The sequence below is a fragment of the Lynx rufus genome, unplaced genomic scaffold (assembly GCF_022079265.1).
Source record: "Lynx rufus isolate CCGP_SWC_20201006 ecotype Redwood Valley unplaced genomic scaffold, mLynRuf1.p SCAF_13, whole genome shotgun sequence".
Lineage (NCBI taxonomy): Eukaryota > Metazoa > Chordata > Mammalia > Carnivora > Felidae > Lynx > Lynx rufus.
In genome coordinates, this window is record NW_025814827.1 from 34,894,517 (window position 1) to 34,915,761 (window position 21,245).

The 21,245-nt window shown below is 42.4% G+C and overlaps 1 long non-coding RNA gene across 1 annotated transcript; it reads left to right on the forward strand.

Moving 5' to 3' along the window:
- Window positions 1-8,722: 8,722 nt before the first annotated feature.
- LOC124508720 (uncharacterized) lies at window positions 8,723-17,308 on the forward strand. Its single transcript, XR_006961305.1, has 3 exons — window positions 8,723-8,746; window positions 14,402-14,465; window positions 17,187-17,308. It is a non-coding gene; the product is annotated as an uncharacterized LOC124508720 (long non-coding RNA).
- The last annotated feature ends 3,937 nt before the right edge of the window (window positions 17,309-21,245 follow it).

Sequence of the window (21,245 nt, forward strand, 5' to 3'; positions counted from 1 at the left end):
TTCCTATTGTGGAAGTCATAGGTAATGACTCATGCAAATAGATCTGAAGATTCCAGAGGCAGCAGCCATATATGTCCCTTTCCTTCCCTAGCTAGCTAGCATCCTGTTTGCTCCTGGAGAGGCATTTTTTTTTCTTTACAATTGCCAATAATTCTTCATAATATCAGCTACTTAGGAACAGTGTTTGGAGGGATGGCATGCTAATGCCCCCCTCCCCCATTCCTTTCGCCCACTTGCTATTTTTATACAGATCAGCTGGGGGCTTCAAGTCTACAAGAAACCCACAGAAGCAGGATACATCTTTTCTTTTATAAAACAATCATCTCCCCTGGGCTTAGCCACAAGGATAGAGTAAAAGCTCCCTGGAATGCCCCCTCAGGGCTAGCTGCTTCCGTGACTAAGGGACCTTAGGAATCCCTCTGGATTTTTCTTGGAACTTGACTTCTTTCAACAAAACAAGGAGAAGAATTTCATCCTCCAACATGCTTTACAGCTAGGAAGGTGACCTGTATGGTGGCAGGGAAGAGCTGTCTTGTCAAAGAAAGCTGACAGAGGTGTAGGGGTTATTTATCTCAAACACAAAGGCCTTCCTCAGGTCACAAAGGTCCTTCTGTTGGAAGGGACCCATCACGGTGGAAGGGGTGTTTGGGCAGCTGTTAGAAACTCACACACACTCCGGCTGCTCCGTGTGTGCTGCACATATTCCCTAGAAACCTAAATAACCTCTGGGAAGCTTTGAGAGAAGCAGGAATGAAAAAAAGAGTAAGAAAGCCTACACCTTTAATTGGGGGGATATTGTCCCTCTTGTGTGTGTATATCCACATTTACAAATGCTGGGATTTCAGGCCAATAATCTGACATGGACCTGAGTGATGGGTGTTCCAGGGAGACGGTCCAGTTCTCTCTTTGCCAAGTTGCCATCCTTGAGGATTATGTATTTAAAATTAAATTGTAAGGCATATGGCATTTTGCTGTAGGATTTCCTTTTTCCAAGTTCCCCTAATTGGATGTGGGATTGACCTAAAAACACTGCCAGTAAATAGGAGGAAAGGACTGTCAGTAATACCTAGTTTAAAAATGACATACGATTAAGGACAGCAAGATACTTGAGAAAAAATTTTGCTTATCTAGCAAAGAACAGCAAGGTGGGCTGTGATTTTGTGCAGGGATTCAAAAAAATACATTGCAGGAAGTGAGCAATTCGAGAAATACATTTCTTCGAAGTGAGCAGCACCCAAAAATCGTGGAATTCTAGAATAGACCAAAATCATAGCATCTCTAAAATGAAGACATCACAAATTCATCGCCTCTGAATATTTTCCCTAGCTCATAGCTCAAAGTTGTTTCAGTTCAGCTGCCTTGATGGTCAGGGCCAGAGGGAAGTTTCCAGCGGATTTTTCTTATTCTTCAGTCAAACACCCATCCCCCTCCTTCATGAGATGTTCTCCAGTGGCTTTATGTTCCACTGTTTCTTCTTTCTGTGAAACTTTGAAACATGCATTATGCCTGCCATGTAACTCATCTGCTTACGTTCTTTGGTGTTCAGTTTTTCCGAATAACTTTTATTTTCTTATATATAAGGACTCTATTGTAAGTACCCAAAGGTTTGGGCTTGGGAAGGGCTGTAATAGTTGAATTGCCAAATCCCTTTGTGCGCACGTGAATTTATGGCACAAAAGGACTGGACTACCCACCACCTCCCTAACCACTTGTGCCATTTCACGTAGATATGCCGTAGCTCTTGGGGTGCATGAGGGAACTCCCATACATTGCACCCCTCCCCACAGGACTGAGGCTGTACTCTCTGGGAACTGATCTCAGTAAGAACGAGTAGAACTATTGGCTTCAGGATAACTGCCTTCACTTGATCTTAGCCAAAAGGCCGAGAAGCAATAAGGATAACTGCCTTCTCCACGACCATCGTCCCCTTCCCAGACAGTGATTGATTTTGGAATTTGCATGTTATCCAATTCTGGCCAATGAAAAGTTTGTTGAAGGCTTCTGGGAAAAGTGCTTTCTTATTTTTGAGAAAGAGCTCTGTGAAATCAGGCTTTCTCTGGTTCCATTTGGACGTGAACAAGAATGCGATAAGCGCTGTTGGCCACTAGGGGAGCCAAACTTAGCAAGAGACCAACGCTGGAGAAGAAAGAGCAGAGACATAAAAAGAATGTAGTATGTTAGAATACATTTTTGAGCTTCTAAGGCTACCAGTCCTGAAGGCTGTCATATCTCCAGATTTCTCTGGATATGTGCTGCTTATTTAAGCCACTTTGTTCCTGTTACTGAGAGCCACAAACGTCCCAACGCGTGCAGCTCTTTTCCATCTGTCTGAATTGCCTTTTCACTCATACTTTGCTTGCACCTCTTCTGGCTTCTTTAGGATAAGAGAAATGAGAATAGGTCATAGGATAAAATATTTTAAGGACTCTGCACAGACATTATTCAAATGCTTTCTGGAGAAGTTGTGCCATTCTCTCTTTTCCTGTGCCTTTGCCAGCAGCCCACTAATTGCAGATACCCGGCACTGCTGAGATACACACAAAGGAAAGGCTATTGGGGAGTAGCTCACCCCGAGGGAAGGAGTTAGCAAATGGACCTGCTAGGAAATCGAGGACATGAGGTGAGAAGATGGAAAGACGAGGTGGTGAGATCTCTGCCTCTGGGCCCAGAGATGGAAGTGGGGAGGGTTAGCAAGAAAGGGATGTGAGGGAACTCCTCTTAGCAGAAATAATGACAGGCCTCCAATGCCATCTTTGACAAAAGACCCGTCGGTCCTCTGGGCGGGGGTGCAGGGCTAACTTGGGTGGACGGTGAAAAGCCTTGTGTTTCGTAGCAGCCTCTTCAGCTCCCCTTTCACACTCTTCTCTCTGTCCAACTTTTATTTTCCGCTTTCTTGAAGTAAAACTGACAAGTAAAATGGTCAGATATTGGCAATACACGTGCAACGTGCTGACTTGAAATATGTGCATATTGCAAAAGGGTTCCCTCCATCGAGTTAATGAACACATCCATCACGCCCCATGGTTACCTTTCTGGTGCGTGTGAGAATACTTACGTTCTATTCTCCTAGCAAATGCCAATTATATAATATCGTAGCATCAACTGTTGTCACCATGTCATGCATCAGATCCTCAGACCTTATACCCTGTGCAACTTTTATGCTTTATCATCTCAGTGTCCTTTCGGAGCATTCATGAGTATGGGCTGGTTTGGGTTTCAGTGTGGGAACTTTTTCTTTTCTGTGTTTGCCACCTCACAAGAAGGGTGCACTTCCAAAGGCAGCCTTACAGATAAGGGGAAGGGAAATCACCGGTCGATGTAAGTGTAATGCATCTGAAGAACACCTCCTCCCTCCCAGTCTCTTCTTTCTTTCCCAGCGCTTGAAATTCCTCCAAAAATAAAATCCTGGGGCGCCTGGGTGGCGCAGTCGGTTAAGCGTCTGACTTCAGCCAGGTCACGATCTCGCGGTCCGTGAGTTCGAGCCCCGCGTCGGGCTCTAGGCTGATGGCTCAGAGCCTGGAGCCTGTTTCCGATTCTGTATCTCCCTCTCTCTCTGCCCCTCCCCCGTTCATGCTCTGTCTCTCTCTGTCCCAAAAATGAATAAACGTTGAAAAAAAAATTAAAAAAAAATAATAAAATAAAATCCTGGAACTTTTTAAGTCAGAAAAAAGAGCCATCTAGTCCAGCCACTCAGTTAATAGATGAGGAAGTTGGTTCAGAGAGGTGAAGTGACTTGAGAAAGGTCACAGAGCCTGTCGGTGGTGGAAATCCAGAAAACAGCTCTGGGGCCCTGACCTCCAGCTCAGTCTTTCCCTTGATAGCACTCTGCTGTTCGAGATTCATTTCATATGGTTTCAAAGATGTTTCAGTATTAAAATCAGCAGAAGAGCTTTCCAATTTGCCTTTTACGAACAGGGTATGAGAGGTGGGAGACCAGGCGGTGAAGGGAAGAGGGAGGAGGGAAGGGCAGAGCAGAAGATGCTGAACACAGCTTGTTGACCAAAACTGCCTCTGTTTTTCTTTCTGTTTTCCTCAGAGTCCCTGACTCTTGTGGTTTCCTAACTCTCTCCCTTGACTTTTCTGTAATACTTACTTCTGCTTCTGGGAGAGGTGCTACATTTTGGTTCGATGCTGGGATTGCCAAGTGCTTTAGAAATGCACCATCACTTCAGGTTTACCCAGCCTTGGACACGATGGAGAATCACTTTGTTTTTTAAAAAAAAATTTTTTTTTTTAATGTTTATTTATTTTTGAGACAGAGACAGACAGAGCATGAACAGGGGAGGGGCAGAGAGAGAGGGAGACACAGAATCTGAAACAGGCTCCAGGCTCTGAGCAGTCAGCACAGAGCCCGACGCAGGGCTCAAACTCATGGACCATGAGATCATGACCTGAGCTGAAGTCGGATGCTTAACCGACTGAGCCACCCGGGCGCCCCTAAGAATCACTTTGATTCTTATGGAACTAGAGGAACTCTGACCTGCAGGCTCTCCAGGAACTATGAAAGAATCCTTCAGCCCATCACCAACCAAATCTTTTGTAGAGTGAGATGTTTAGTTGTTCTGCTCACAACTGAAGGACCCAGGGAGGACCTGGGTCATGTCTGAGAGCCTCACAGGTGGTTCAAAGCCTGGAAAAAGAACAGACAAGTCAGCTTGCAGTGGAATAGAATGTGCTTTAATTCTGTACCTTTTTTCCTTATTGAGGGTGTAAAGGTGTTGGTCTATTTATTTTTACAACGTGTGTGGAGTAATGGCAGTATCTTTGGAAATAACGATTTCCTAAAAGTGAGGATTATGACACTTTGGAATGTTCCTGGGATGGGTTGTGAAATGTTTTCTGGATGTCTTTACCAATGGCATGGATGGTAGTTGATCTGGAAGTAGGTGGCTTCCAGGGGTCCCTGTCACTAAGGAAGTCTATGACACTGCAAAGCTATGAAACGATAGTTTCCAGGACTTCCGTGAGGGAGTTTGTTCCTGATGCTGATTAAACACATTCCTCCCAAAGAATTTAACTTTTCTGAGGTTCAACATGCTACTTCAAGCCACCCATTTATAAATTATAACTTTTCAAATTTTCTGAACAGTCTTCACATGTGCAGTCCAGATTAAGTGATCTTTCCAAGTTTTCTGTTATTTTTTTTTTTCCTGGAAGAAAATTATGAGAGTCACTTAAAAGAGTAAGACAAGCAAACATAAAGAAAACTCCAACTATTGTGTGAAGAAATTTGAAGATTGCATATGACATGGAGATTGGTGTCCAATTTCACTCTGGATGAAAAACTCACATGCCACTGGGGAATGTGGACACTGACCAAATGGCAGGGCCACCGGGCATTTGTTTTAAGTGATATCAGTCTCTTGGGAGGTGGTTTTTTCCCCCTTTTCCCCCTTTTTTATTGGTGAGATCATGACAACTGGCATTTTGCAGAGCCGAGCCAAGAGAACTCTCACTCTTTCTAATTTAAGAGGATGAGTGTATAGTCTGAAGAAAGCTTGTAAATGTTATTATGACACACAGATAAACACTGCTGCTTCCCAGGGAAGAGGTGTACACGGAAGAAATGTCTTCTTTTTTCTCTTCTCTTCCTCCCTTTCTTCTTTATTTCCTTCCCTTTCCCTTCTTCTCTTTCATTTTCTCTTCTTCTTTCCCCTGCCTCCTCCCCCTCTCTTCTCCTTCTCATCTTTTTTTTAAACTATTTTTTTTAAAGTTTATTTATTTTTGAGACAAGAGAGAAACAGGGCATGAATGGGGGAGGGTCAGAGAGAGAGGGAGACACAGAATCGGAAGCAGGCTCCAGGCTCTGAGCCATCAGCCCAGAGCCCGACGCGGGGCTCCAACTCACGCACCGCGAGATCGTGACCTGAGCTGAAGTCGGACGCTTAACCGACTGAGCCACCCAGGTGCCCCTCTTCTCCTTCTCATCTTAATGAGTTAGATGCTCATTACCCAATGACCTTGAGTCCCCTTGCTTGAGTTTGAAGTCCTGACTTCCATCAGAATTCAACCCGCTGCCCCCATCCCTCTTTGTCCCAAGGTGTCCCAAGGCAGAGGGCACCTTCTGGCTTCCCCTTCCTGTTTCCCTTGTCAGTCTGTCCGTCCTTCCTTAAGGCATGGGGCTTGGCACCTTGAGCCTCATGGTCTTGTCAAACCTGGGAGGTAAGGGTTGGATTCATGGTAGGAGGTGTGGGTGGGGGATGGTGGTGGATTTATCAACAAGCTGATGGAACTTTAGTTTCAGGGCTCCTCCTGTGCCTGGGCTCCTTCCAAGGCCCTGGAGAGGCTCTAGCAATGACTCACGGTTGTACGTTCACTAACATGCACAAAAGTAAGATTTTAGGGGTGCTTGAGTGGCTCAGTTGGTTAAGCGTCTGGCTCTTGGTTTCAGCTCAGGCCATGATCTCACAGTTGGTGGGATCAAGTCCCTCATCTGTCACTGCAGAGCCTGCTTGGGTTTCTCTCTCTCTCCCCCTCTCTCTGCACCTCCCCTGCGCGCTCTCTCTCAAAATAAATAAATAAACATTTGAGAAAAAACAAAAAAACAGAAGTAAGATTTTAACCACAGCGCCGCCGACGTTTTCACCGTAACTTGCCTCTGTCATACTTCTCATGTTGGAGAGTTACAGTGGCCACAGGCAGGTTTTGGATCTGGTGAAAGGGATGTGGTAGAGAGATATATTTGTGTAGTGAAGTAATTGCTAGCCCTCCTTGCATTGAAGGAGCTTCCATGAACGTTGCTATTGCCTACCTGGTGTCCTAGAATGAAGGTTCAGGGTTAGAGGCGACCTCGTGGCGTGTGTCCTATAGTGTCTGACGTGGGATACATGTGTGTAATGGGGCAGAAACAAAGGTTTAAATGTATGGAGCCACAAGGTAGTCTGTGGAAAAGCACTACGGAAGTGTATAATACAAATACTCTATTATTTTTCCCGGATTTCATGATGTTTGTGGTATTTGTGAAGTATTTTTTAGTTTGCTGTGACTTTTCTCATTGCAAACAAACATCCATTTTCCCCTGATTTTGAACTCATAAGTTTGTAATACTTTTCCTACGTAGGAATTCCCAAACTATATACGTTTTAGGCCCACCTAACTTGACTCTTCCCCTGGAGGAGATGCATCTGAGAGGGAATGAGGAGGGAGGGAGAGTGGGGAGCATTCCCCAGGATAACAGAGGCAATCATGTGAAAGATCATCAGGACAGTGGGCATAGGATCTCCGTCTTTTGGTGCCTGTGCTTATGTGTATGTGTGGTAGGCATTGCTAAGTGCACGATGTCAGGAATACCATAGACACTGACACTTCTACAGACATTGGAGAAAAAAAATGAAGCCAGAAGGGGGAAAGGAAAGTATGACCTGGCTTTGCTAGTTATTCTAATAATCTACATGAATTGCTTACTGCCGATACCTCATTACTGTAGAGCAGAATAATAATTACGTAACCCAACTAATGTTGCAGATGAACTTGTCTAAGTTTTCATTATAACGTCACAGGTTTTCTACATGTGATAGTCTTGCAAAGTTTGAGGAGTGAGCTCCATCAACACGAGCTTTAGCTGATCCAAGATTTCAGTATCTCAAATCATGGTGCCTCCAATGTGCATGTGTGTACGTGTCTCAACATCCTGTTCTTAAATGCTCCCTGCTATTAAAAACAAATGGGCTCTATACTCTTAGTGATCAGAGTTGAGAGTTACCTTTAGGCTAATTACCTCTCTTTCGGTAATTTGGAAGATGTGGCAGGTTACGTGCACCCTGTGAGATACATTGTTGTTGTTGTTGTTGTTGCCGTTTGCCAAATCTTTTCTATTTATGGATGTAAACCACATTTAACGTAGTGTTTATTATTTCAGTGTGCACAGAGAGTGTTTGTTTATGTTTTCCTGTACATACATGCTCTGAAAATGTATTTCATTACCTATGTAGTATGTATCATTTTTTGAGTGCCTGCTATGTGCCAAAGACCCACCATGTATCCACCAGGCCTGTGAAGGAGAGGGACCCACAAATACCCAATGCTTACTGCAAGGGTAAGCATGAATATGTGGGAGTGCTGAGTAGGGGTCTGGGCTGGCTTGGTTGTGTGGGGAGGCTTGGGGGTGCGGAGGTCACAGAGATGTATAAGCTGAGTCTTGAAGGACTCTGTTCAGAAAGGCTTGGACATTTCCATACAGAAGAAAGACTAACTAATATATTAACATTCACACCTAGCCTTTTTGCTTCCACTAAGCCCTTTTAGGATCTGGGCAAGCGAATCTGACCAGTCATAAGGGTCCCAGAGAGGAACATCGGTAGTTTTGATTCTCCCCAGTGTGTTTCGGAAGGATTGTTCTTTCAACTCTTTCTTGCCTTCTCTTGCCTTCTGTGTTAAGATAATACCACAGAGCCAGGTGAGCAATTAACCAAAGCCAGTAATTAACTTTCTCCTTGGACGGGTATAATGAAATGAGCTTTCTTGGCTGCTGAAACTTACTGTGGATTGTTCTGTCTGATAACTCCTTTGTTGGCAGTTTTGCTGGCAACATAGATACCACTTTTCCTGAGCTTTAATTAGTCAAAAATCGCAGAAGCTCAAATCAGGGTACCTTCAATTTGTTTGTACATCAATATCCTGCTCTTAAATGCTCCATTTCTCTTAGCACAGTGTCTTGAACTTGATAGGTACACAGTCAACTTTCGTGAATGAAGGTGTGGATGAAGAAATGAATGAATATCCAGGATAAGCTTTATTATCAACATAAGTAAGTCTCAAAGTATGGGCGGTATGGAAATAGTTAAATTTTTGTTCTTTTCTTGATCTGCTTCATTATGCTACTCCCTCTGCACCCACCCCCAAAAGAAAAATCAATACCCACTCACAAAAACACTTTAAATTCCAAAGAGAGAGGATTCAGTTAGTTCTTGGTCTATTTTTAAGCTCACAGGGGTTTTAAGACTAATTCTCTGTGAAAATGCATCTAATTCAGAAAACATGCTTTGCAGAGGCCCAAGAACAACACATATTTTCTTTGAACAGTTTAGGTTTAAAACACACACACACACAAAACTCAAAGAAAAAAAAAAAACTCTCCGACCACAGTTATGGCTAAATGGCAAACACAGAGGAATGAATTACCCCGGATGACATCCATAAAAAAACAACAGTGCCTCTCCTGGCTAGCTGGGCCTGGTTGGGGAGGACATGTGGGCCAGGTTCAGGCACAAGCGTCTTGTTCCCCTCTTGGTCCCCCAACCAGGGAAGTTTCCACTGCCTTGTATTAGGATGCTGATCTTAATAGCCTAGCTGAGTTGTTGTGTGAAACGGAGATGGACAGAGCAAGACATGCCCAGATGACCCTCTGATGAATCACTGCCAAGGCTGGGGGATCCCTGCCAAGGTGAAAGGTTGCACAGGTAGCACAACTTGGCCCAGGCATGTCTCTAGTAAAGGCCCAGCTGTGTTTTCTTTTCTTGATACCTCTCTCCACCACCATGGATTATGAGTCTAGAGTGAAACAGAAAATTGTTGTCTCCTAACTTAAAGCCCCAACAACTAGGAATACGTATTGTATTCATCTTCCAGTGTGACATTAATAGGTTTAGAGATTCAATCTAAAGAAAAAGAATTCTTACGCTGAAAATTATGGAATGAATTATAGGAGTTACTTAAAAATTTTTTTAATGTTTATTTTTGAAAGAAAGAGACAGAGTGTGAGTGGGGGAGGGTCAGAGAGACACACACACACACACACACACACACACACACACACACACACACAGAATCTGAAACAGGCTCTAGGCTCTGAGCTGTCAGCACAGAGCCCAACGTGGGGCTCAAACCTGGGAATGGCGAGATCATGACCTGAGCTGAAGTCAGATGCTTAAGCAACTGAGCCACGCAGGCGCCCCAGGGGTTACTTTACAACATCCATTTGGTGGTGAGGATGAACATGAGTGTGATCTTGAGAAATCTTTTTTCTCTAGAACTCTGTTTCTTCATCTGTATTAGATGATTGCTACAGTACATTCCAGTTATGATATAATATAAATCTCAAATTCCTCTCTTCCTTGCTTTGGGTCCAAGATGCCTAAATGTAGGCTGGCCAGCTGGTCAACCTGTGATTGATTATGTAAGAAAGGAGACGACTCCGCTGTATGTGCTTTCTGGACATCCGAGAATTGGTAGATGACTTGACTGTAAAGCAACCAATTCTGACCACTTTAAGCATAGACGGGAATTATTTCAAGAATTATCTGTGAGGTAATGCACCAAATCTCTGGGAGGCAGACGACCACCTAAAATAATAAAATATATGGGCTCATGGGTGGCTCCGTCGGTTAAGCATCCGACTTCGGTTCAGGTCATGATCTCACGGTTCGTGGGTTCGAGCCCTGCATCAGGCTCTGTGCTGACAGCTCAGAGTCTGGAGCCTGCTTCGGGTTCTGTGTCTCCCTCTCTCTCTGCCCCTCCCCCGCTCATGCTCTGTCTCTCTCTCTCTCTCTCTCTCTCTCTCTCAAAAATAAATACACATTAAGTAAATTTAAAAAATAAAATAATAAAATACAGCCAAACCTGCTGAGTTTAGGAACGCTGCTGAGTTTAGGAATAGCTGGAGCATTTGTTTGGTGTTGCACCCTGAACGTTGCTGTAGAACCAGCCCTGAGTGTGGCTTCTCTACCGATGTAATTGGCTGCCCCTAGAGTTGAAGCTGGCACACCCGTGATATCGTACTGCGTATGCTGAAATATGGGGAGCAATACAGATACTGCAAAGAAAGAGCCCAGTTATATAAGTCCCCACCTCCCAGTGGAAAAGCCAGAAACTTATTTCACCAGCCTCCCTTGCTAGTAGCTTCTGTCAGTTGGTGCCCTCGTACCTGACTGATGGCAAAGCCAGTGGTGTAAAGAAGTGGCAAAACTACTGATTAGCATCGTAAAAATCAGTAATGGGTCCTTCCTGTGAAAATTAGTGACTTACGAATTAACAAGATGGACGTTAGAGATGCCACTTTGATGCAATCAGCAATTAGGATGTTATTATGGACTGAATCATGTTTCCCCAAAATTCATGGGTTGAATCTCTAACCTTTAGTGTCTCAGAATGTGGCTGTCTTTGGGCACAGGGCCCTTAAAGAAATGAGTAAGTTAGGGGCGCCTGGGTGGCTCGGTCGGTTAAGCGGCCGACTTCAGCTCAGGTCACGATCTCGTGGTCCGTGAGTTGGAGCCCCACGTCGGGCTCTGGGCTGATGGCTCAGAGCCTGGAGCCTGCTTCCGATTCTGTGTCTCCCACTCTCTCTGCCCCTCCCCTGTTCATGCTCTGTCTTTCTCTGTCTCAAAAATAAATAAAACGTTAAAAAAAATTAAAAAAAAAAAAAGAAATGAGTAAGTTAAACTGAGGCCCTTTAGAGTGGGCTCCGATCCAATATGACTGGTGTCCTTATAAGAAGAGGGAATTTGGACACACGGTGGGACACCAGGGATGTGCATGAACAGAGGATAGAACGTGTGAGGACGCAGCAAGCAGGGTGGCCTTCTGAGGATTCAGGAGAAACCAAACCTGCTGACATCTTGATTTTGGACTCCTAGCCTCCAGAACTGTGAGAAAAGAAGTTTCTCCTATTTAAGTCTGCCAGTTTGTAGTACTTTTTCTTATGGAAGCCCTAGAAAATTAATATAGTTGCATAGATTGACTAAAATATTAGAGCCATTCTATGAGCTGTAATAAAGAGAACATAAGAATCCAGCAAAGCCTGTAGTCTTTCCCTTAGGGACAGTGCCTGAGACTTGACTCCTCAATTGTCCTGTATCCAGCCACTTTGTTTTAAATTTTTTTTTATGTTTATTTACTTTTGAGAGAGAGAGAGAGATAGAGCCCGAGTTGGGGAGGGGCAGAGAGAGAGGGAGACACAGAATCCGAAGCAAGCTCCAGGCTGTGAGCTGTCAGCACAGAGCCAGATGCGGCGCTCGAACTCACGAGGGGTGAGATCATGACCTGAGCTGAAGTCAGACGCTTAACCCACTGAGCCACCCAGGTGCCCCTCCAGCCACTTAGTTGAAGGATTTCTAGTTGAAGGATGTCTGATATGGACTCTGAGGTTTTTGGAATCCTTCCTCTGGAATGTTGTCAGGTGCGCCTTGAAGAAATACTTCACTCAAGGTGCTAGTGACAGCATCTAAAAAGACAGAAAATTAGGACTTCTCTGGCATTACCTAACATGCTGTAAGAGCTGTTAATAAATTTTTATCTAATAAATGCCTGCGTATGAAACAGAATTTGGTCCAAGACTTGGTTTCATTACAGTTGGTAGTATGATAATGCTTAAGGGTCAATTTACTACAGGTGTTTACTCACAGGTGCTGAGAATCCCTTACAAGGACAAATCTTAATATTAGCGACCAAATGGAGAAATGGGCTCCATATTAGGTATGAGGAGTTAGTTTCCCGTGATCCAAATGGTGGCCTTCCCCTCATCTGCTCATTTTAAATGAGGTTGTCTTTTCAACTAAACACTGATTTATGTTTTTCTTTCCCTTAGAGAGTCCCAAAATATGTGTCACAAAAGATTTCTCAAAAAATAGGGTTCTGTGATTACATACATTTGGGAAACAGCTAAGTGCATATTTAATATTGCATTGGAGATTCAGAATGCATATTAACATCATGTTAAAGATATAGTGAAGTCTATATAAAGAACATAGTTTAAACTTATTTAACTTAGCATAGCTACATGACCACAGATCTTTTTTCTCTTTCAGGACGCTTGTTAGTATCCCAAGGAACTGTTGTTCCATGGACCATGCTATCTAAAGTGCGGTTCTAGAAGGATATTTATACCTATGATTAGATTTGCTCCCTTTTTCTTCACATGACAGAGAGAGCTCTTTGGCTATTCACATATGCAGGCAAATTAAGGCCGGACATGGTTTTACATCTACAGTGAACCAAAAAACTGAGAATTAATTGTATATCATCTCCTCAGATTTGGTGGTTTATTTTGAGTGGCCGAGAACTTGTTTGGGAGTATCAAAATGTTTGATGTTTTGGAGCCTGGACAGACATCCCTGCAGAGCATACTGGAAAGGCTTTTCTGGGCCCTTTTGGTCATGACTCAAATGGTCATCCCATGCTCTGTTTAATTCTACCCTTTAATTGTTTGAGTTCAAATGCTTATTCTTTGAAATATCCATTATTTCCTAAAATTTAAATAAAATGACACAAAAAGTTATAAAATTAAAATGGTACAAACCAGACATTTCCAGACACAGGTCAAAAACACCAGTGAAGGAAAACAGTGAAGGTAAAAACAATAGAAGACACCCTATGACAGTTAGGAACATGCATTCAGAATTGTCCTCCAAAACGGGGCACTTGCCTCAGCATTAATAAAATTCTGGGCTGGCAAAAAATAGTTGGGTTACAAGTGAGACATGTACTCCAAGGGAGAACAGACAAAGAATAGCCTTTTTAAAACAATGCTAACTTAGCTGAGTGCTAAGGCTAATAGAAACCAGACGAGGGGTGGGTCCATTCAAGGGTGGTTTGGTGCTAGATTTCTCCTCAGCATTGTGTGCCTTACTTTAACAGACCAAATCGTTAACTAAACCACAAACAAACAAAATCCTCATGATTGAGGGTCTCCTGTACTAGGACAATATGAAAAACAGCAAGTGAAAGAACATTCTCCTCCAGGATCATGTTTAAAGAATGTATATATGCATATGTGTGTATTATATGCATTACATGTATTACGATTATAAAGGGTTTTTTTTTTTTTTTGGGTGGAGCACATACCAACTTATTTCTCTTCCAATCTTCCTCATATAAACAAGTGCCATCATCATAGTACCGAAGCCAGACTCCTGGTAGTCATTCCTGTTTGCTGCTGCTTCTTTATCCGTTACACTCAGTCTATCAGCAACGCTGTTGCTGTAAAGTGTATCTCAAATTACCTCCTCTCTAGTTCTACTCTGGTGACCTCCTGCAAGCTCCTGACAGTTTACGACATTGCAATTCCTCCTAACTGGTCTTCCTGCTGTCTGACTTTGGTTAAAACCCTTGCTCTCTCTAGACTCAGTGCACTTCTGGTAAAATAAAAGTAGTAAGTAGTTCCTACTGCTTAGGGTAGATGAGAGCTTTAATGAGAAGGTGGGGCCAGTATGTAGCATGATGTATGGGCTATGGTAAGTTCTTACCAAATGTTATTACCACAGCTGGTACCCTCCATACCAAGAACTTTTACTGGGGATTTTAACGTCAATAGATAAATCTCTTAAGGAGTGCATGCTATAAAAATACGCAGGTTTTCTGTGTTACTAACCAGTGATTTGAAACTATAATTGTATATTTGCCAGCTCTTGATTCACAGACGTGTTTTGGGGGATTCCTAAGAGAATGTCTATGTGATTTCATGTCTTAGGTATGCCAACCCCGTGGGCATGATGGAGGCCATGGAAGTGGAAGATCCTGTTCTGTTTGGGATGGTGAGGATTGAATGATTCCACTTTCTTCATGGCAAAGAGTTGCTTGATATAATAAATGCAATTAACCTCAAATGAAGAAAGATTAAATAATATCTTTGACTTAGGCACAATTAGAAATGATTTATCAGGCTGAATTATTTAGTAATTACTGGACGTTTATGAATACGTGATCATCTGTTGATCAGTGTTGTAAAGCAATGAACTTTCTAGAGCATGGGTTACTCAAATTTTCTGAAATGAGTAATATTTGGAAGCAAACTATAGCCTCTTAGGGATTACTTGCATTTATAATTAAATTACTAGCTATGCTGTACATGATTATGAACCTAAATTTGGAAATCAGCCACCAGTAAATTATAGTAAAATTTAATTAATTTAGACTCTCTAAGGAAAAGGGAAGAAATAAGTAAAAGCCCCAACAAACAGTTCATCAATTTAAAAAATTCAATCTTTGAATTGGAAGGCGAGCATCATTAGATTAGAGAGTCTATATGAAAATCATCTAGTTAGTACAATTAACATGGATTACTTCTGTCACCACCCAAACCCCAAGACATGTTAAAAACTATCATCAACAGTGAAGAATCTATTCACGTACATTTGTGGGTGTGTATATAGATGTGTGTGCTTTAGACTGACATAGTAGTTTGTTAGTGCTGTCCACTCATATTTCCAAGTTGTTTTCCTTTAGGCAAATTGTAGGATAGAATTTCTATGTTCTTTTCAAGCAGCCATGGTTATATGGCATGATTTGGCCAATAAAATGTGATTGGAAATGGAATGGGGCCTGGAGTCTGGCTCACACAGAACTGAGCTTCCCACAATGCATGGTCATGATTTCTCTAAGTGAGAGAAAAACCTTCATTGTTCTAAGCTTTTAAGATTTCATGGTTGTTTACTAAAGCAACATAACTTAGCCCATCCTAACCAATATAAATGATAACAGCACCTCCAATGGCATTGGCCATTATCTTTGAGAGCTGTAAAAGATTCTTACGATTAAAAATCATAAGTAGTATTATAAGTTATATTTATAAACTTACACAAAGAAACATGGTGGTTTATTTCAATATAACAAAATAAGAGTTAGAGTAAGAATATACTATGTGGAGGTAGATGACATTATCAATATAAATTTAAAAAGTGATATGATCGTCTATCTAAAAACCTAAGACAACAAACTGACAATTTATTCAAAATTCAACAAGATGAATGTATTAAAAATAAATGTTCAGAAATCAACATTCTGATATTAATCATAACCAATTAGAAAATTTAGTGGAAAAACACAATCCTTTTCAATATGCAATGCTGTCTATTAATTCCAGAGGATCAAATAGATAATTGTTTTAAAGTTTGCAAAAAGGGGGCACTGGAAGGGTAAACAAGGCAATAATAAAAATGATAACCTCCAGAGAATGGGAGTGAGGGGCTGAGGGAGGCAAGGGTAGAGTCAAGACCTCTGAGTGTATATATAAAGCTATAAATTTGGCCTTGTAATCATGTAAATGCATTATTTTTTTTAAAATTTTTTAAAGTTTATTTATTTTTGAGACAGAGAGAGACAGAGCATGAACGGGGGAGGGTCAGAGAGAGGGAGACACAGAATCCGGAACAGGCTCCAGGCTCTGAGCTGTCAGCACAGAGCCCGACGTGGGGCTCGAACTGACGGACCGTGAGATCATGACCTGAGCCGAAGTCAGACACTTAACCGACTGAGCCACCCAGGCGCCCCAAATGCATTATTTTTTTAAAAATATAAAAATCGAATCATAAAAACTTGAAGAAAATGAACCTGGATGGTGGATCATGTGGGGAAGTTGTTTCTATACTTAAAAACAGGAAGAAACTGAAAAGGAAAATATGGGTAGATTTGACTATACACAAACTAAAGATTCTGAGAGTTAGATGGCACCATGAACCAAGTCAAAATCAAATGACAGTGAAGATATTTGTAACATATATATGGCCAAGGAGATATTCATATATATCCCTAATCTTTTCAATGCCAAGAAAACTACGAATACTCCAGCAGAAAAGTAGGCAGGAGACACAAAACATAATTTATATATATAAAAAAATACGAGTGGTCATTAAATCAAAGGAAAGCAAAGGCCAACCTCACTAGTGATCAGACAAATAAAAATTAAGACGAGACGACTTTTGGCTTATCAACTTGGCGAGGATTAAGAAGAAAGCTAATAAACAGTGTTGATGACATGGTGATAAAATGGGCAACTTTATAGTAAAAAATGAAAAAGCGGATAATAAAAATGCTTATGTCTTCCAATTAAAAACCACATGCATATATTTTTAGAATAAAAAACTTCGACAGAAATACCATGGAATGTTAACAGCAGTTGCATCCTGCTGGCCGTGTATAATCTATATTTTTTACTTTTGATTTTTAATGTGTTTTTCAAAATTTTCAACATTTCCACAACATGCATGATTTTTTATCAAGAGGAAGTGTCATTTTTTTTAAAAGCATGTGAGATAAGAATCTAAAGTCCTTCTGAGTCCAGGTTTCTTCTTCCTTTTTATAAAAATCTCCTCTTTTTCAGCAAATTCTGATGAAATGTTATTTCCTGAGGCTGTCATCATTAAAGATAACTTTTAAATGTTTTTAAAAATTATTTTATAAAGTTATAGTATAATTTTTAATTATAAAGTTAATGATAATCATGTAGCAGAAATGTTTTCCTTGTTTTCACTGCACAGGTATAATTTTGCCTGCACTCTGACTTCATTAGGTTTGGACCCTATACACCTGCTGAGGATTGGTAACACTGTCCCTTTGGACGAATGTGTTGGACCTGTAAGCGATGAATTAAAAAACAAAAAATGACAACAACAAAAACTTTGGTATACAATTCCTTTTAAGTAGCTAGTGCTTTCAGATCTTGTTATTTGAATTTCTGATCATACACTGTTCTTTAAAATTCCACAGGGGACTTTACGGGTGTCTTCTTATCTCGAGTAGGATGCTGGCCACTGCCCAGGTATACTCACGTGCACTGGGCTGAAGGGATCGGTTTCCTCCACTTCCCAGAGTATCCATTAGGCACTCAACAAATGCCAGTTGAACAGAATAGAAAAGATTCTTGGTCTAGAAGAACGTAGGGCATCAGGTTGCTGCAGAGAGGAGAGCCCTATGCTGACAGACTGCATTCCAGCAGTTTCCAGGTGAGGGCCTGGCATTGTCTTTCTGGTCCCTTCGCCTGGATCAGTGGGCAGATTGCATTTCATTTCGGTGGATTAAGGTTAGGAGTTTAGCTTGCTAGTTCTTTCTCAGTCCTGTTTGGTTTCTCTCCCTCACACACACCTGGTGAGGCATTGAACTCCTGGTCCCGGGAGGGGCTGTTTCCTCAACTCTTGAATTTTGTGTGTCTGAGACCCAAGGCTGCAAGCAAACACCCTCCAAGACCAGTTGGCTTTCCCGTGGAACATCCCTCAGCCCTGAAGTCCCACTCTGTCTCTGTCGGAGGTCTCAGGGGAATGCTCATTATTACTTTGTTCCTCTTAAAAATCTGCCATTAAGAATTAAGCCAGTAATAACATAAAATTAAACTTTTATAATGTTTTGCAGGATACTGAGCTCTCAATTTACCCACATTTTATCATAATGGAGGGATTGACCCTGTCCCCTTTCTAAAACTAAGCAATAAAAACCTCTATGTTTTCCAGGAATTTTCTTTCCTGGGGACACATGCTTTCATGCAGAAGGCTCTTACTTCACGTGACAGGAATGTTAGTGGGGCAGGGGCTGTGGTTTGGACAATGTTACTCCCCTTTTCTTACTGCTCTTCCCCACCAGAAACTCCTCATCTGGCTAACCTGAGACTTGTTTGCTGATGAATGGACTTCCATGCCATCTCCTCGGGAACATTTCTTTTTTTTTAAATTTTTTTTTTTTCAACGTTTATTTATTTTTGGGACAGAGAGAGAGACAGAGCATGAACGGGGGAGGGCCAGAGAGAGAGGGAGACACAGAATGGGAAACAGGCTCCAGGCTCTGAGCCATCAGCCCAGAGCCTGACGTGGGGCTCGAACTCACGGACCGCGAGATCGTGACCTGGCTGAAGTCGGACGCTTAACCGACTGCGCCACCCAGGCGCCCCTCCTCGGGAACATTTCTATCTGCATTTAGGTTTTGGAGGCTGTGATATCCACACATTGTTGAGATGCTAAGGAGTTCCTATGGGGAAAAGGTGGCTAGCATTCAGATCATCTTTGAAGCTCAAGGTAAGGCTACCAGTAAAGGGGGACCTAGAGCAGTTGTTCCTTAGAGTATGAATCACAGACCACCTGGTTTGACATCACCTGTGGAACTTGTTTTAAAAAAAGGCAAATTCCTGAGTCTCGTCCCAGAATCTCTGTTCCTGGGGAGTGGAACTCTAGGATTTGTCTTAAAAAAAATTTTTTTTTAAATATTTATTTTTGAGAGAGAGAGAGAGGAGGAGAGAGAGAGAGAGAGACAGATCATAAGTGGGGGAGGGGCAGGGAGAGAGGGAGACACAGAATCCGAAGCAGGTTCCAGGCTCTGAGCTGTCAGCACAGAGGCAGATGCAGGACTCAAGCCCACAAACCGTGAGATCATGACCTGAACTGAAGTTTGATGCTTAATGGACTGAGCCAATCAGGCGCCTCTGGGATTTGCCTTTTTAACAAGAGCCTTGGGAAATCCTTTCACACACTACTCTTGAGGCTGGATGCCAAGTCTGGTTCTCTCTGTCCCATGCTGGGATGCCTCTTAATCATTGCGTGCTCTGTTTAGCAAAATGCTTTTTTCCCTATTTCTGGGAGTGGATTACAGTGACCTGGCCACCCTTGCAGGCGTTCTTTGAGTTTTTTCATGCTGCAGATATGTTTTTAGAACCTTCTATGTTCTAGACATTGGAAAATCTCAAGAAATCCAAAGATGGCATCCAAAGCTGCCTTTGGGGCCAGTTGCTGAAGTAAAACCGTGTACAATATCATTTTCTTGTTCCCTGTGTTTTCTATTGCTCATGTTGGAGGCTGTGTGCTAGGAAACTCTTTCATGGGAGACCCACGCCCCTGAGTAAGCAGGGGGCCTCGTCCAGTCTTCTCACCTTGGTGGCAGAAACAGGACCAGCTGTCACAGCAGATGGTTTTTGAATGGTGTAGTAAGAAGAGGCACCAGCAGGCTTGTTTGGACTTCTTCATCCGTTTTCTTTCTTTCTTTCTTTCTTTCTTTCTTTCTTTCTTTCTTTCTTTCTGCTTGGGTTCAGGCACCCTGTGTTCAGATTGAAAATTTAAATATCTCAGCAGCTTCTCAGTTTGTTCAGGTGGTCCCAAATATAAAAGCCTTATATAAAGTCAGCAAGAAGCATCTGTTATTGCTGGAGATGTTGATTGGGCATTTGGGGATCCCGCTTCCTGATCATTTCTCCTTTCTTCTTTTTGCCCAAAAGGACCCAATGCCGACAGCCACCCAGCTTCAGTGCACCCTTTGTTTGCTGGTTATTTCCCATTTCACTTGGGATAAATAGTTATAAGAACAACTTGAGAGGTATATTGGTCTACACAAAACAGGAGAAACATGGAATAGTCCCTGGAGAAGTAAACAAGGCAAGTAGGTATGTGAAAATTCTTCATTGAGGGATGTTTAGAATGTATTTTGAGACTTCTGGAATCTTTGCCTCTGCTCCATTTTTGTTTTCCTAGCATCTAGGAGCATTTCTGAGTACTTCACTATGAATGTTCCCTACAACCCATTTTACTGATGAGAAAGTGAGGCAGGGAGAATTGCTCAAACTCATATAGAAAATGTTGGAGCCAGGAAATACACCCAGACACTCTAGCTCCAGTGTCTACCCTCTAAACAGCTCTAGCTACCCTTCTTAAGGGATTCTGCATTTCCCTTCATGTCCTTTTAAATGCCTAACTACCATATAGCTCCTTTTTAATACCTTCTGCCTGATTCTTTTTTGTTGCATGTGTATTTATTTATTTTGAGACAGAATCCCAAGCAGGCTCTGCACTATCAGCGCAGAGCTCTACATGATGCTTAATCTCATGAACCGTAAGATCATGACCTGAGCCAAATCAAGAGTCGAACACTTAACTGACTGAGCTACCCAGGCGCCCCTCCTTCTGCCTGATTCTTGACCCACTGGGCCAGAAGGTGACTCACTAGAATTCTCCATGAAATATTTCCAAGGAGTAGAGGCACCCCCAGAAGAAGGGGATCTTTGTCCTCCTCCCTGGCATGGTAGTGAGCCACAGGGGCCATGAGATTGGTGGGAACCATCAATATATACATAAAGGAAAAGCTTACTCATTGGCTGAGCATCAGTGAAAGGGTTGGTGTGCTAGTGTCCAACAACAATCCAAAGGCTCTAGAGACAGAGGCAGAGAGGTGGAATTGAGGTCAGGACTAAAACGGGGGAGGAGCCCTTTTAAAGAGAACAGTGGGTGACTGGGCAGCAGAGGGAAAGAGCACAGACCCCAAGATCAGCGTGTATGTGTATTCGCACGCAAGCCGCTTAACCTCTTCAGCAGTATAAACAGCTGCCTCACAGCTCTGCTGTTGTATTAAATGGAGCGATGTGAATTACATGTCTAATACGGGCTATGGCCACAGCAGGCTGTCAGTCCATGGCAGTTTTTGAGAGCCCTTTCTCCCCTTGACCAGCCAACTCAGCCTCCCTTTTTCCTTCTTAGATCAGGCTGCTGTAGAAGGATGGAAACTTTCTAGAGTTTGGCTATTTGCACATGCTGTTCCAAGTATGGCAATGGTTGGGAAAAAGATCTTGG